Here is a 16,847-nt window from a genome sequence, read left to right as displayed (position 1 = left end):
TCACAGCCAGAGGTGCAGACGGTGAGCTCCCTGGGCTCCAGGAAGACGGCACGGCCAGAGCCACATCCCACACGGCCACCGTCTGCTGTGGCCAGGCTGCTCAGCCTCGGGGGGACCCCTCCCTGATGGGCGGCAGGGCAGAGCTGGCCACAGGCTGACGCAACTGCAGGACGCCAGGAAGCTGGCTGTCCCCACAGCTCCAGAAGCCACCACCCCTCCCAGGACACAAGTTCTCTACTTCAACCACCCAGGGAGCCAGTGCTGGGAGCCTCGGGCCCCATCGAGGGGAGGGGTGGCCCTGGGAGCCCTGGCTGCCTGGGAGGGCGGGCACATTCCTCAGAGCATTCCCGGCCTCCCTGCAGCCTGGCCTCCCCCAGAGCTGGTGACTTCCCTGATGTGTGATGAGGGGCAGACCTGGGCAGGGTGTCCCAGGATCACACGCCCAGGTGAACCTGCCTGGACTCAGCCGGGTGGAAAAGCGGTTTATTCTGGACTTTCATCAGTGCCCCAGGGTATGCGGCCGAGGCACTAACGCCCTGTGTGGTCCTTGACCATAGACAGGACCCGGGCCTTCCTCATGGCCACGAGGGGCAGGAGGCACCAAAGAGTCTTTACTGGCCCCGTCTCCCACCACACAGATGTCTGTCAGCTTTCTGAGCGGTGCCCAGATCTGGCAGGCAGGTGGCCTCTAGCAGCACCATCCCCAGAGAGTGGCAGCCCCTCCCAAGAGAGGGTAAAGTCCACTCCAGGTCCAGAAACTGCCCCAGGGAGCCTGTCAGGTGAGCAAGGCGCCACACCCACAGGCCTGGGGCGCTGCCTGCCTGGGACCCAGGGTAAAAGCACAGCAGTGCCCCCAGGGATGGCCACCTGTCCCTGCCCGCAGGAGTCCTCGGGAGTGGTGGCTGCCACGGCACTGCTGCGGCTTCTGTGCTGAGTCTCAGCTGCACGGAAGAGCTACACGCACCTGTCTCCAAACCAGATCGCACCGGATGCCTTCTGAGCCTGTCCCGTGTCCCCCTGCCGCCCATCTCCAGAGGCCACCACTGTAGGCCCTTCAGCTGGTCCCCAGCCCCAGCCCTGCCCAGATGTGGACTTGGCCTGCTCAGCCGCACAGCGCCGGGCCCCAGCCTGCCTGGACAATGACCCCTCTCCAGGCCCTGTCCCTGCTCCTCTTGGTGAGTGCCAGGGTCACTACCGGTGCTTCCTGACGGCAGCAGCCCCTCGCGGCTGGGTACCCTGCAGGCCTCCAGGTGACCCCGGGCCTCCCCTGACCTCTCCCCAGCACGGGACACTTGGCCCCAGGCCTCCTCCCTGGCTGTGCCAAAGCACATCCAGGCGCTGTCCCAGGAGGCAGCTTAGGCAGCAGATTTCTGGTGGCCTGAGGACGTGCAGGTCTTCCTTCTGCCCTCCCCTGGCTGGAGCGACGTGAGCCCAGAGACTCCCGTGGGAGGTTATTTTCTTCCAGAATCATGGAGCTCCCTTCCCTTGTCTTTGCTGCTGGTGGAGCATCCCAACCCCCTTCTAATTTCTCTTGCTGAACTGTGGCCTGTGCTTCTCTCCACCCCAGCCCTGTGAAGGGTTTGGGACCCCCCATTCATTCACTGAGTTAGGTGCCTGGGGGAACTTCCGGTCGGTCAGCGTCCCCTGTTTGGGGCTGCATGTGATTTCTCATCTTGTTTCTCTCTCTCTCAGGGCCCCAGGAAGACCAGCACACACCCGAGAGCCGCCGAGCAGAGCAGCTCCCAGCCCCAGCCTGCTCTACTCCGCCTGTCCCCGGCCTCTGGTGCTGAGCCTCTGCCGGGACCCCTCCCTAAAGGTGAGCAGGCAGGGCTGGCCACATGTGATTCACAGTACTGAAACCTCTGAAATGTTCTCCCTGTTTCTTGTCTCTCTTTTACTTTTTCCATCTCTTTGTTCTCCTTTTGGGAAAATCCCTCTATTTAATCGTCCATATTGTTTCCATGTCCTCCAGAGATCTCTCTTCTGCCTTCTCGTTACTCTTTATTCACAGCACCCTGTTCTTGTTTTATGGATATAATGTCTTCCATTTACATAGAGGACAGGATCACTTTTTCTTTTGAACACATTTTCTTCTGTTAGCTGGCGGCTAGAGCTCAGTTCCTGTACCTATGCTCTCCTCCTGTGTCTCAGATACTCATGCACGAGGCTGTCCTCAAACATCTGCGGCAGCTTCTGCTTCCTTTTAGGGAAGAGGCTGGTGGGAGGTAATGTGCTCAGTGCACACACCTGAGAGCCCATGTTCTGCAGTACTTTCTGGCACCCAGTCCTATCCCCATGTCTGCGTCCAGCGGACTCCTTCGGGATGTCCGACTCAGGAGCCAAGAGCTCAGACCCTCCTTCCAGCTGCCTTCCAAGCAGAAGCTGGCCACACAGTCTGCAAGACTTATTTCCCAGAGAGGCCATATGCCGTGCAGAGGCCACCTGGGGGTCCCAGGCAGAGCTGCTCCCCAGCAAGGCAGCCTGGACTCTGAGCGGGGAGCCTTGTGAAGCCCTTACAAAGACACACTGCACCAGAGCTTCAGGTGGTCTGGCTGCCTGTCCCCGATGGCCTACAAGTCTGTGAGTCCTTGCTGGGTGGGAGCAACCTCCCGTTCAAGCCGGCCCCCAAAGTGGGGCTCAAATCCTGAATTGTTGGGTGAATGTGTGACACCCTGTCCTTCTATCCCAGCCTCTGAGTCCAGCTGCCCTCACCCTATCCGGCGGGGCTTGGCCTCTCTCCATGTCATCCCGACCCTGGTCAGCCCACAATGATGCCCTTGTGCTTGGTAATTCTGCCCAGCCAAGCTTGGGACTTGGAGTCCCACATGATTGAGGGACAGGCGTTGGCTTGGTAAACCACAGCACACACCAGCGGGTTCCACTGGCTCGGCAGCTCTCAGCGGGAAGCAGCTCTGCCCACCAGGAGAGACCTGGCAATGCCTGGAGACGCTGTGCAGGTAGTCACCAGTCTGGGACCTGCGGGCTGAGGCCAGGGATGCTGCTGGCACCTGCTGTACCGGGGGCAGCCCCACACCCTTAGCTGGCACAGTGCTGAGGTGGAGAGAGCCCTCATGACCGTGTAGAGGGTCACCCTTCACAGTGGGAGAGCCCAGCTCTGCACAGAGCCTGACGCAGCCGGTGGCCACCCAGCTGTGGCTCTGTGGTTCCCATCTTTAACTCCACCCCCCCATAAACCCAGGCCCCGGCCCAGGCTTGACTGGTCCCTGAGGGAACCCCAAAGGTACAGGATGGACCAGAGCCCTGACCCTGACTGCTATCTGGACAGGTGACAGGTCACCTGCTGCCCCAGTCACCAGCTGTAAAACAGCTAGCCCGACGGTGCCTCCAGTGGTCCTCTCGCCCACTCTGTTGGCCCCTCCTCAGCTTCTGAAAGGTGGGTGTCTCCCTCCCTGGCAGGTGAGGAGCCAGTGCAGCGAGAACCTGAGCTCCTGGGTCAGGCCTCCTGTCAGCGAGAGCCAGGCGAGGAGCCAGGCCCCAGGCTGACCTAGATGGTGTCTCTCACCTGGAACCTGGTGAGCAGGGATTCTGGATCCGTCCTCCATGCTGCAGAGGGACGGTCACCTGAGCAAGGGAGGGCCAGGCTGAGCAGACAGAAAGAAACCGAAACCAAAACCCCCAGACTGGGTGGCCGCTCCACCAAACATGAAGGCAGGCTGCCATCCCAGGGGTAGCAGGCCCTGCCAGCGGCGGGGACCCCAACAGGCTGCTTCCCGTCGGTGCCTGGTTTCACCACAAGGGTGGAGAGGGACTGCCCTTAGGTGCTCATGTGAGCCCTGGGGACGCCCTGGCAGCAAAGGTCTCCCCAGATATGCCCAGAGGGCGAGGAGCAGGTAGGCGTACCTGACCACTCTCACCCGGTTCTCTGGTGGCACCTCCAGGTGACTTAGACCACGTTCCTCCCAGGAAGCCCCCAAGACTCTGGCCTCCCCGCAGGACTGGTGCGCCTGCTTTCAGCCCTCAGCACCTCTCCCGGGCACGTCCTTCTCAGGCTGTGGGATCACGGGAGCTGGTGCATGTGTCCCCAGAACAGGACCTCTGCAGCTGCTGCCCTCGAAGGGGACTTGCCTATCACCCCATGTCGCAGAGGAGGGAACTGAGGCTCAGAGGCTTATATAACTTGCCTTAGTTCACACCCAGCCAGGACCCTAACCCCAGGACACACGCTGGGCACCACACCAGAGGCGGCAGGGCAGAGAGACGGGTGCTGCCTGGGACCCTCCGGCTTGTCCCAGCCAGGTCCTGCTGCAGGGACCACTCAGGGCCTGGCCTGTCTGTCCTCAAGGCATCCCTAACCTCCACCTTGGGTAGTGCCTGGATTGTTTACAAGGTCACAAGGAAGAGACCTGCCTGGGCTCCAGGTGGGACTGGGCAGCCACCAGCTGATTCCAGTTCCCCCTGTCAGGTGCCACGCAGAGGCCAGCGCTCACTCAACCTCACAAGGGACCTCTGTGCCCATTTCACAGACGAGGAAAGGAGGCAGGGCCGCTAAGACAGGTGCCCGCGGTTCCCATAGTTTGGGAGGCAACCCTCCCCACCTTCCCGGGGAAGCAGAGCTGACCGTCGGGCGGCTGCCGAGGTGGGTTCTCCCCTCTGAACTCGGGCGAGAGCAGGGCTCCTGGAGGGTCACCGGCGCCTCCCGCCTCCCCGGCGGCTCCCTGGCCGCCGGCGTTTCCTTCCGCCCGGGCAGCGGCGCGGCGGGGCGCGGCGGGGCCGGAGGGCGCTGCGCGGGGTCGTCGCGGGCCGGGCGCGCGGAGGGCGCAGGGTCGCGGGCGGCCCGGGCGCGGCCTCCGGACTCACCTGCCGGCGGGCTCACCTGCGCCGCGGGGCGGAGGCCGGCGGGCGGCGGGCGGCGGGGAGCGCAGGCGGCGGGCGGAGGGGCGGCTCCTCCCGGCGACCCTCCCACTTCCTGTGCGGCCGGGCGGGGCGGGCTCGGCGGGCGGGGCGCCCGGGCACCTGCCGCGCGCGGGCCGCGTCGCCGTCCCTCCTGGGCCGCCCACGTGACGCGCTGCGCCCCCGCCCCGCGCTCCGCTGGGTCGCAGGCTTCCTTCCGCGTCGCTCTCGCGGCCGCCTCCTCCAGGAAGCCTCCCGGGAGGGAGACCGGGCCGCGGGAACAGTTGGCCGCAGGAAGGGCGCGCCTGGCTGTCAGCGGCACGCGGGGCCCTCTGGCCACCTTGGTGGTGTGGTCGCACTTCCGAGTCCCCGCGTGCAGCACGCGGCCTTCCCTGGCCCCGGGTCCCGCTGTCCAGGAGGAGCCTGCAGCACCGGGTGTCCAGGCTGCCCCCGGGGCGGGTGGACTACATACTCTCCTGGGAAGGGCCGCCGAGAGCCCTGGAGGTGGGGTGGGGAAGGTGTGTTGAGGTCACAGCAGGAGCAAAGCCCTCAGGTGGAGGAAACCGGGCCAGATAAGAGGCTGGGGGCAGGTGGGGTCAGACTGGACCAAGGAAGGGGCTAGGCTCACCCTGGGAGCTGCAGGAGTCTCGCAGCTCTTGGGGCGGGTCTGCAGCGGGGCCAGCTGGGGGGCGGGGCCTGAGGTGCAGCCTGGCCATCCTGCCTCTGCTGCACCATCCAAGTCAGATTGTTACCTTGTCCCCTGTCGTCACTTTTTTAGTCACTCTGGATATGACGCTGAATCCAGATTCTTTGTCATCTCCAAGACACTTCATTCGGCCCAAATCCCCCTCACAATAGGGCCATCAGAGCAGACCCAGTGCACACCAGGTAGAGGGAGAACACTCCCCTCTTTTGGAGACTCTACCTCTGTTAATGCAGCGTCTTCCTGCTGCGGCTCTTACCTGTGCCTGCCCACGGCAGAGCCCAGGACCCTGTGAATGGCAGGGGCACAGCAAGGGCCTGGTGACACCCAGATGGGACCTGCAGTCCCAGGGCAGCCCCGGAGCTGCTAGGAGTGCCATGCCCTTTCTGACCTCTTCTTCAGGAGAGGCTGTTGCAAGGATTCAATCTGCTCCTGCACTGTCCCCAGGCCTTGGTGCAGTCAGTCAGCGGGCACTGCCCAGCCAGAGCTGGCCAGAGCCTGACCTGCCCACTCATCAGTGCTGGCACGTGTGCTTGCTGCCCCAGGCTGGGCGAGGGGAAGCCACAGGCCCTTGAGGCTCAGGCTTGGTGTTTTGTTAGATGCCATGGTTTGAGGGACGGCCCTGCCTGTCACTCCACTGTCCTACCCAGTCCCTGGCCCTGTCCCGGCCCTCCCAACCCCCAGTTCCCCAAGAACTGCCCCGAAGCCGGAATTACCTGGGTATCAGTAGTTCCCCTGTATGTGGTTGTCCCCTGAGCAGGACAAAGGCTGGCACCTGCCCTGCTGGAGGGACAGGAGGGCCAAGAGCTCACCACCTGGGTGGCCCTTAACCTCCAGGCAGCTCCTGGGAAAGGCTGGTGGCTGCTGCCCCCAAGTGGTCATCTTGGGCACTGCACCACAAGGCCCAGCCTCCAGGAGGGAATGGGGTTGGGTGGTCTCGGAGCTTCCTGACAGAGGGGAAACAAGGCCACCCCGGGACTGGAGCCAGATGGAGCAACATGGCCTGCTGGGGGTGCTGAGGCCCAGAGGGGAGGCCACGGCCTGGCAGGAGCCCAGACGGAGCCTGGCCCCAGCCACTGGTACTGTCCTGTGGAGCCCTCCTTGAGAACCTGACTCAGTCCCTGAGGGTTGTCCACACTTGTACCACTGACCGGTTGTGCCCACTGGCCGTTCATGCCCACATGGGCGTCTCAGCCACCTGAGCTGGCTCTGTCTCCAGATGGGAGGCTTGGGGACCCAGAACCTGGCCCCCGCTGGCACCCACGGGCCCAGAGACAGCTGTGCGTGGTAGGATCACACTCCTGCTAGTTCTAGGTCCAGGGAGGTGGCTGCCCCTCCCTGTGCCTCTGTTCTCAGCTGCCCAGTGGGTCCCAAGAGGATGCTGGGGACTTGCCCATGAGGCTGAACCCAGGGCTGGGCTGGGTGCCGAGGTGGGAAGGCACCAACCGAGAGCTGCGAGGGACCCCCAGGGAGGGAAGGACCCCGGGAGGGCTGCCAGCAGGCCTGGTCTGTGCACTCTGCACTCATGGTAGGGCCAGGGGCAGGGGGTCCAGGGAGTGGGCACTGGGTGGCACAGAGCCGATGGCCCTGGAGGATGGCAGTAAGTTCCCTTCCTAGCCTCGGTCCCTGGCCTGGGAGCCAAACGCTCCTCCTCTGTGAGACCCTAGGGTGACCTCGTGGGTCTCACTTCCCCCTTAATAAACAAGGATCCTGAGGTGCAAAGCTCCTGTCTGCCTTCCCCATGCCCAGGGACAGCTGCCCCAGTCCTTGGCGTCTCTGCCCCGAGGGCACTCCTCTGAAGGCCTTCCTGGGTGACCCCTGAAGCCAGGACCATGTACCCCACCCTCCCAGCCCGAGTAGCTCTCGAGTGGGTGGACAGTGCTGTCCCCACAAATATGTGCAAGTCCTAACCTGCGAGTGAGGCCTCCTCCTGTGGGAGTAGTGTCCAGTGCAGCCAAGCTCTGGTGAGGCTGTGCCGCCCCACCGTGGGCCCTGGCCCCACCTGGGTGCAGACCAACCCTGGGAGATGGGTGCAGGGCTGGTTGTATGAGGCGGCCACAAGCCAAGGAACGCCAGGTGCTCTGGAGCCCAGGCCAGGCCACCTATTGGCTGGATGACAATGGGCTAGACATTCCTCCTGGTTAAATAGAGCAATGACGACCTCTGCAGGGGGGCGGTGTTCTGGGAACACTCAGCAAGGACCCCCTGCAGAGCCCCCCCCCACCAGGCCTGGGGCCTTGTGGGTGCTGAGCACCCTAACCCTAACCTAACCCTAACCGTGGTCATCTGCTGTTAGGGCACCAGGGTGACTGTGTTCCCTGATCCCAGGACCCCTGGGAATGATTAGGGACTCCTCAGGCTGGCAGAGAAGTGCACGTGATTAAAAACAAGCAAATCAAAACCCCACGTCTCCCTCGAGGTGAGAATTGAAGCTTCTCGGGTACTGTGGCCACGGTGGGCACCAGACTCCCCTCCCGCCAGGGGCAACTAGAAAACTGAACCCAAAGCACAAGAAGCAGCTGGTGCGGTGTGGACAGCAGGGTGCTGCCCGACCCTGCAGGAGGAGAGGCAGAGCCAGGGGCGGCCAGGGGCCTGGGACTTGTGGGCAGAGCCCTGGAGAGCTGAAATCCCAATTGCACCAGTGACCAAACGCTGGCTGAGCACCACAGAGTGAGGCCTCGGGAGGGGGCAGCAGCTACCCCAGGAGCTCTGTGGGCCAAGACACGCCTGTGTCCACGGGGCAGGAGCCACTCAACCCAGCCACTGGGATGAGGAGGCCGACTGCTCCCCAGCGCACTCACCACCACAGCCAGGTCTCAGGGGCCGGCTGAACCAGTCCTGGAGCTGGGGCTCCTCCAGAGGTGACCAGAAAAGCTTCAGAACAAGTTCAGGAGGGGCCAGGTCCAGGAGGGGCCGGGTCCAGGAGGGGCCAGGTCCAGGAGGGGCCAAGTTCAGGAGGGGCCAAGTTCAGGAGGGGCCAGGTCCAGGAGGGGCCAAGTTTAGGAGGGGCCAAGTTTAGGAGGGGCCAGCCTGATTGGCAAGTACGCGAGACCCCGTCAGCACAAAACTCAAGTTGTGAAAGGAGAGAGAACGAGGTCCAGAAACTAGCAGTGTCTGTAGCCTCCAGCACCCAGCACCCAGTCCCGGAGGTGGGAGCAGGAAGCAAGGCCATAACCCGGAGGGAGATGGAGAGTGTGGTGACGAGCCGAAGGGACAGGGACACTCTAAAGATGGAAACAACAACGTGGGATAAGAAGCCAGTGGGTGGCATCAGCAGCAGCCCAGGCACCGCAGAAAGCAAAGATCAAGGCCAAAGCCATCCACCCTGACACCCAGAAGCAAGGCCGGGGAGGCTAAGCAGAGCCCCATGGCCGGGAGACAGTGTGGAACCGTCCAGGAACGGTCGAGGGGAGAAATGATGGCCGAAAGAGTTCCAAATGGGATGGAAGTCAGATCCGCAGAGCCAAGAGCCTCACGGCACCTGATGTGCAGGAGAAGCTGCCCCAAGGTGTCTCACCCTCCAGTGGCTGGGAACCAGCTGGCGGGGGACTTAAGGGCCCAGAGACAAGAAGGACTTATCATCAGAAGTGCCGCAAGCTGAGAGCAGAAGACGTCTTCAGGGGACGGAAAGAAAACCAGATCCTCAAGCACCAGGACCATCTCAGGGAGAGCATCCTTCAAAAACGAAAATGAAATGAAGACATTTTCAGACAGAAGCTGAGAGAATCCATGACCAGCAGAACTGCACGACGAAACGATGTCACAGTGACGTTTTCAGGTTAGAAGAAAATAAAACCAGGTGTCAATTCAGACAAGGAATACAAACCTTGGACATTGTAAGTGTATGGATAAATGAGAGAAAGATTTTTTCCTGTGCTCTAAAATTATTTAAAGATGATATATTTTTAAAGTCAAGGTAACAACTGCATTTTGAAATTCATGACATCTGTAAAGTGAAACATATTACATTAAAAGCACAAAGGACAGGAGAAGAGAACAGACATTATAAAACTCATATTTTTACATGCAGTGGTTCAATATCACTTAAAGACAGAAAATAATAAACTAAAGAACAATGCTGAAAGTTAAGTCAAAGAGTTATAGCTAATAAGCCAAGGGAAAAGGTAAAATAGAATACTGGGAATATTAATCCAAAAGAAAACAGGATTAATATCTTCTAGTATTAGGACACAGAAGAAAGACAACAGATATTACCATTAGAAAACAAAAAGCAAGATGGTAGCTTTATCCAACCCAATCAATAATTATGTTAAATGTAAATGGATTAAAAACACAAGTTAAAAGATATAGATTATCAGACTAGAAAAAAAAGACCTGATATATGATGACTATTAGATATGGTGATTCACATATAAAGAAACAGTGAAATAAGGATATAAAATATTCATGTCAACACTTGTCATAAGAAAACAGGAGTAGCTTCTAGGGTAAGAAAAAGTAGACTTCAGGACAGGAATACTGCCGCAGGGAAGGAGGGACATGTTATAATGATGAGGAGTTCCACTGACCAAGGAGACAGAGATCCTGCACATTTACACACACAACAGCAGGCTTGCAAGGACAAATGACCACTGACCAGAGTGAGAGAGGAAACAGACTCACAACTGTAGTTGGAGATTTCAATACTCTCTCAACACTGGATGGAGCAAGTAGATGGGACACTCAATAAGGTTGTAAAAGACTCAAACAGTGCAGTTAACCAGCCCGACCTGACCCACTCACACAGTCACCATGCAGGGATGGCAATACATGGATGTTCACCAAGATAAACATAAGTCAGGCCATAAAGCAAGCCTTGACACATTTTAAATGACAGGAGTTATGCAGACCATGTTCTCTGATCACAGCACAATTAAGTAGGAACCAATAAAAAGACAATACCTGCAAAACTCCCAACTATTTGAGAATTAATGAATACATTTTAAAGGAACCTAAAGGTCAAGGAAGAAATCACAGGAAACGTTAGAAAACATTTTAAACTGAATTATAATGAAAAAAACCCCAAAATTTGTGGGATGCATCTATAGCAGGGCCTTGAGGGAAATTTGTAGCTTCGAGTGCTTATATTACAAAAGAAGGTATGTTCAAAATCATTGACCTATGCGTCCATCTGTAAATGTTGGAAAAAAATCAGTGGAAATTAAAGCCAAAGTAAATAGAAGGAATGAAATAATAAATCAATAAAAATCTGTGCAATAAGAAACCCCTATCATAGCAAATCAATAAAACAACTGTTGTTTGTAGTCTGCCAGAGAAAGGGAGAGATAAAGACTCCAACAACCAGCATCAGGGCCGAGGAGCCATCACTACAGACCTGACAGCACTCACATGGCAGAGAATTTTGTCAGTAGGTTCAACAACTTAGGTGACATGACCAAGTTTCTTGAAAAACATGTCATCAAAACTGGCACAAGAACAAAGAGAAAATCCAAATAGCACTGTATCTATTGAAGAAATAGAATTCTTAAAAAAACCCAAACCCCCACTTTTCTGCAAAGAGAACTCCAGACTCTGATGATGTCATGTTGAGGTTAGTGAAACATTATGTTGAAAGAAAGAAATAGTACCAGCCTGGCCCCGTTGTTTAGAAACCCCCGGAAGAGAGGACAGTGCTCATCTTGTTTTATGTGGCCAGTGTCATCCTAATACCAATATCAAACACATTTCAAGAAAAAATAAAATTGCAAATTAATATTCCTTGTAGACAAAAGTGCAGGAATTTTTTGCTAAACATTAATAAATCAGACCCAGGTGTGTATGTAATAGATCATATCCTAATCAAGTGGGGTTTGTTTTAGGAATGCAAAGTTGGTTTAATGTTTGAAAACCAGTGTAACTTACCCCTTTAACAGAATGCAGGAGGAAAATCATACATTCTTCTTGGAAGGTGGAGAAAAGCACTTGACACTATCCCACACGTGTTAATAATGGGACTCTTAGCAGTGCAGAACGGCCCCACAGAGGTTGTTCCACAGCTGACAGCAGGCCTGGAGGTGCCCTTCTTGGGCTCTGACCACCTCTACTCTGTGCCAGTCCAAGTACGTGCATGAGCTGAGAAAGAGCCGTAAAACACACACAGATGGTGAAGGAGCGTGCGACCCTGGAGGCACAGTCGGGTGGTCGGAGGCAGGGCAGTGCACAGGTGGGCACAGAGCCGCGCTGACACTTCAGTGCACATGTCTCATCCGCTCGTCCGAATCCACGGAGGTCACACCAGTGCAGCCCCCAAAGAAAGACAGCAGGAAAAAGCCAAAAACCCCAGTGAGACCAGGATGAATCCAAACAGACCCAAAGGTGAGTTCACCTGAATAAAACCACGAGCTCAGAAAAAGACAGGTTTAACTAAAAACAATACAAAGAAGGAGAAGTGCGGTGGCTGCCCCAGTGGGAGCCGTACCGGGGGCCGTATGAGGCCCCAGTGCCCTTGGGACCACCGTGGTCAGCCCAGACCCCGTGCAGTCTGGGTGAGAGTGTGCCCTTTGCAGGTTCGTCGGCTGTGCCAAACGTGTGGCTCCCGTGGGGGATACTGGTAGAGGTCCACGCCAAACCTCTAACTTCTGTTCAGTTTTGTCATGAACTAAAACTGCCTGAAAAATAAAGTCTTTTAGAGACTATTTTAAATATTTTAATTAAATATAATATTTAATTTAAATATGATATTTTTATAATAAATATGATATTTATTTAAATATAATATCTTAAAAAGCTCTGTGACCCGCGGTCTGCAGCAATCAGCCAGCAAGCCAAACAGGAACTCGGCCGCTAAAGGCCTCAAGTGGCCAGGACTGGACCTCTCACGTCCTGTGTTTTGTTTCTGCTTCTACCTCAGAATAAATAGAAGAAGCCCCAGTGCTGTTGTCCAGCCCACAGGCTGTCCCATGGACCCCAGGGGCCAGGGCTCCCCGGGGGCCTCCCATGTCCGGCTCCCCATGCCCTGGCCTGTCCCAGGTGCTGCCGCGCTCTCCAAGTGAGCTAGTGAGCGGCCTCCGCGTGTCCGCACCCGAGGCCTTCCTTCCTCTGCTGCTCACCGCAGGATGGACACTCGGGGTCTTTCCAGCTGGGGCTCTACGCTGCCCGCGGCACAGAGGTCTCTGCATTTTAAAGGCTGGATCCTGCTCCCACCTGCCCTTCTGGCTTCCTGGACCCTCCCGGTGTCCCTGTGGGCTCAGGAATTCAGCGGCCACAAGGCCCACCCTGGGCAGAGGAGGAGCCAGTGCCTTCCCTGGGTCTTCAGGGCCCCATGGCACGGCCTCAGGCCACCACTGAAAGTTGTCACCACAGAGTCCCATCCTCTAACGCCCTGAGCTGGAGGGCGAGCTCCATCCAGCTTCCCTTTCCTGAATGGGTCATGTCATTTGGGGACGTTGCCTGGCAGGTGGGCAGGGGCCACCCCACCTGCAGTGCCGCCCGGGACCCGGTGCCCCTGGAGCGTCCCTGCCGAGGGGGCTCTCCCCGTCCTCTCAGCGCTAGGAAGCCGCCCAGCCCCGCCTTCGCCCTCCTCTGGGTCCGTGGACACCTGCTGCCCCGAGAGGTGAGGTGACGTTCCCTCTGGAGCTTCCTGGTGACCCGCCTGGCCCCGGGAGGCCCAGGGGAAAGAGAGGCACTTCTCTTCCCAGAAAACAGATTCTTGATGGACACTTTTTACCCTTCCTGTCCATTCCTTTCCTCCTGTTCCCCAAACGGGGCCTTTCCCTCAGTCCTTTGAGTGAGGAGCGGCCATGGGGAGACAGAGTCCTCTTGTCAGCAGTGTTCTGTCCACCGCTGTTCTGCCGTCCTGCGGGTCCCAACAATGGGGCCATTATCAGTGGCTCCCCTCCAGGGCTGCCAGGCTGAACACGAGGGGAGAGCGTCACATGCAGGAGCCCCAGGGTGCCGAGCTCCCGGGGGGGCCCCTGGGGGCTGTCGGCTGTCATTCCATCTCTGTGAATGACTTTTGGGAGCACAGCCATCTGCTGGTTTGGGATTCACACCATTTATCCTCCGAGACAGAAGCCTCTTTTCCAAAGAGGGGCCGGTCCAGCCACCTCTGGGCCTTGAGCTCTGGGCCAACCCCCATCTGACCGCCAGGGCTCCAGGCCACACCAGGCTCGGACAGGCCCGTCAGGAAGGCGGACAGCCCAGAATGCTAGGACTCTCCCCAGCACCGCACTGGGGAATGAACTTGGTGACGGTCTGGGAGGCAGAACGGCTCGGTGCCCGGTTGGGTCTGGGGATCTCGCACCGAGATCGACTCCCACCCCTTCCTTTTGTCAGTTGCTGGGCCTCACTGTTCAGGGGACTCCAGGTCCCCCAGTTCTGGGGACTGTCACCAGCGCATGTTCTGGCCCCTCAGTGGACGATGGAGGCCCTAGTGTTTCCAGAATCCCTGCTGAGAGATGGCTCTCAGCCAACATCCCTCCGCTGGTCCACCCGTCTGCTGTCCCTGGGTGCTGAGGGCTGTGTCGGTGGTGCTATGGGCAGCAGTGGACAGAGGCAGAGGGGTCCCTGCATATCCCGGGGTCTGGACACCCCAGCACTTCCAGAGCTGCTGGAGGAGGAGAGCCAAACTACCACCTGCAGCCACAGGGCCCTGGACACCCCCGAGGGCCCACCGTGGGTGGGTGGGGGAGGTTCTGTGGGACAGGAGCCTCACTGGGCGAGGGCCTCAGGAGGGAAGCTGTGATGCCCACCCACGCCAGCTAGGTCTGGTGGAAGGGCAGAGGCCACGAGACTTGGAGGCTGGTGTGAGTCCTGGGAATCTGGGAGCTGCCACCTGGAGATGCAAATGGTGGAGGGAGGGTGGCAGGTGCCGGTGGGGAGCCAGGCAGAGGGCTTGGAGGAGGCCCGGCCAGGCTGCACCTGCAGGTGAGAAGCTCCCTGTGGGAGTCGGGTCTGGTGGCCAGGCGATGGCCGAGGAAGGGCAGGCGTCAGAACCCCAAGGCCAGGCCTAGGCCACTAAGAATGGGGTCTCTCCAGGGGATGAGGCACCAGAGGGCCAGCCCTCAGCCTCGCCTACATAGCACCGCCATCTCATGGCCGTCTGCCACCCAAACCCTGGCCAGGCCCACCTTGGAGCAGGTGGACGGGTAGGAAGAAGGGGCTTTGCCCAGAGGCTGGGGTCTATGGAGCAGCTGGCAGGGAGGAGCAGAGGAGAAATGCAGTGACCAGGGCAGGGGTGGACGTCCAGAAGCAAAGCTTGGCTGCCAGGAACATGAGCTGGACCTGGGAGCCAGCGGGAAGTTGAGGTGGTGAGGGCCCTGGGAGGGCTCTGGTCCACGGGAGGCCCGTCTTGGTGCAGCAGGGCTCTGAAGGGCTGGGCCCTGGCCTTTTGAGGTGTATGCATCACAGTCCTCTTGGTTTAGAGCAGGATCGGGTTGGGCCTGAAGGAAGGTGGACATCAGGAAGGGGTCCCCAGAGGAGGGGCAGCCTGCACAAGGCCAGAAAGGCCCCTGGGGGAGGCTGGATCTGCTCCTCCCAGCCCCAGGGCCTTTGCTCATCCCTGTTCACCTGTCTGGCACGGGGAAGGTGGCTTTGGGGACCAGATTCCTCTGTCATGGCTGGGGACCTCGGCTTGGGCCAAGCCCCACCCTCCCCAGAGGTCCGGGTCCCTCCCCCAGTGAAGCTCCAGGCAGCGAGGCTTAGAAAACCACACAGATTTATTGCATATCAATCTCATGTATAAATTCATTGTGGCATTGGAAAGATTACATTTGGTATACAGTCCTATTCTACAGCATTAACCTCAAAATCAGCTTCTGCTAGGCTTTACCTTAAAGAAATCTCTCTACACAAGGACATCTGTCTTCATCACGAGCATCAAAATGAAATCTGCAAGATGGCTCTGGATTCTCTACTACACGCCAAGTCTTCTCATTTCACCGCCCTCCTGCAGCGACTTCCCGGTCAGGGAGGGCCGGCCCTCTGCGTGGGCGGCTTAGGGCTCCCAGTCTGGACGTGGACCCTACTCACATGTCCATAAGTGCATCTACGGAATTTTCCTTGTCATAAAATTTCACAAACAGACACGATAATGACCGCTAAACACGAGTCATGCACAGTTTGCTTATAAACAACAGAAGCAATTTACAACCACGGAGGTGTGCGGCGAGCACCGCCCTCCTTCTCGATGGTTTTTTTTTTTTTTTTAAAAAAAAAAAAAACAACAATATATGAAAACCAGACATTTACATTTGATTTCTTTTTCAACACTATACAGTTCTAAAAGAAACAAAACAAAACAAAAAAACCCCAAAACAGAACTCAACCCAATCTGCCATGTGACAATGGCGTGGACGCACAGGTCTGTGGTCCTCGTGCGGCCGGGGCAATGCATATGCAGAAATGCAGACAGACCCTCAGTTACAAAGTAGATCTATATACACGCTTTAAATTACAGATTCTGACACCAGGGCTCCGCTTCCCTTGTGCTGAACCAGCGGCGAGACGGGAGGCGCTGAAGGACATCTCTAGAGTTACCTTGTTCACAGGTGAATTGCGCGTTTGGAAACTCAAGCTGCCTGTAGGTATTGGGATTTCTTTTCTTTTCTTTTTTTTTCCAAAAGTGGTAACTATGAATCCGTGACAGAAAAGAATGAATAAACAAACAAATGAAAATGGAATGAAAGAGAAAGGGACTCTTCTCGGAATGACGCAAGACGTCTTCGTCACAGTATCACTCAATGCGGCGGACAGTTCCATGGCTCTGGACACCCAGCTGACCTCCACTGACCAGGAATGCTGTCCGGTGTTCCCAGCCGGAGGGAGCGCCGCCCCGGCTCCCGGACCCCCGTCCCCACCCTGTGGCAGTAGGGTGCCAGCCCTCCTCTCCCCTCCCTGGAAGAGCTCAGCCGGTTTCAGTCACTCAGGCAGGGGACGAGGGTGGGGACAGGGACCACAATCCAGTGCTAAAACACGTGATATGTATCAGGAGAGTGTTTGCAAATACTCGCTGGGGAAGTAGCAGAAGCAGAGGGGCCAAGGGCCCTCGGGTCTCCAGGGCTGGACTCTGGGTCACGGGGGTCTGGGTCCAGCAGGGTCTGGAAAGGCCAGCTGCACTCTTGGCCTGGGGAAGGAGGGCCCCTCGGGCTGGGCAGTCTCTCAGGCCACTCGGTGCCTACCCCCTCCACTAGTCCACCTCCCTGGTTCTGCTCAGGGACGTCACGGGGCTCCCTCATGCAGAATCTGCCTGTTCAGTAGGATGGGCAGCCCTACATGTCCTCCCTGAGCATCCTGGGATGGGGGCAGCAACAGGACACAGGTGGGGCCTCACCAGGGCACCAGGGACAGGGTCCCC

Source organism: Urocitellus parryii, chromosome 11, assembly GCF_045843805.1.
Source record: "Urocitellus parryii isolate mUroPar1 chromosome 11, mUroPar1.hap1, whole genome shotgun sequence".
Classification (NCBI taxonomy): domain Eukaryota; kingdom Metazoa; phylum Chordata; class Mammalia; order Rodentia; family Sciuridae; genus Urocitellus; species Urocitellus parryii.
This window is presented reverse-complemented; position numbering follows the sequence as displayed.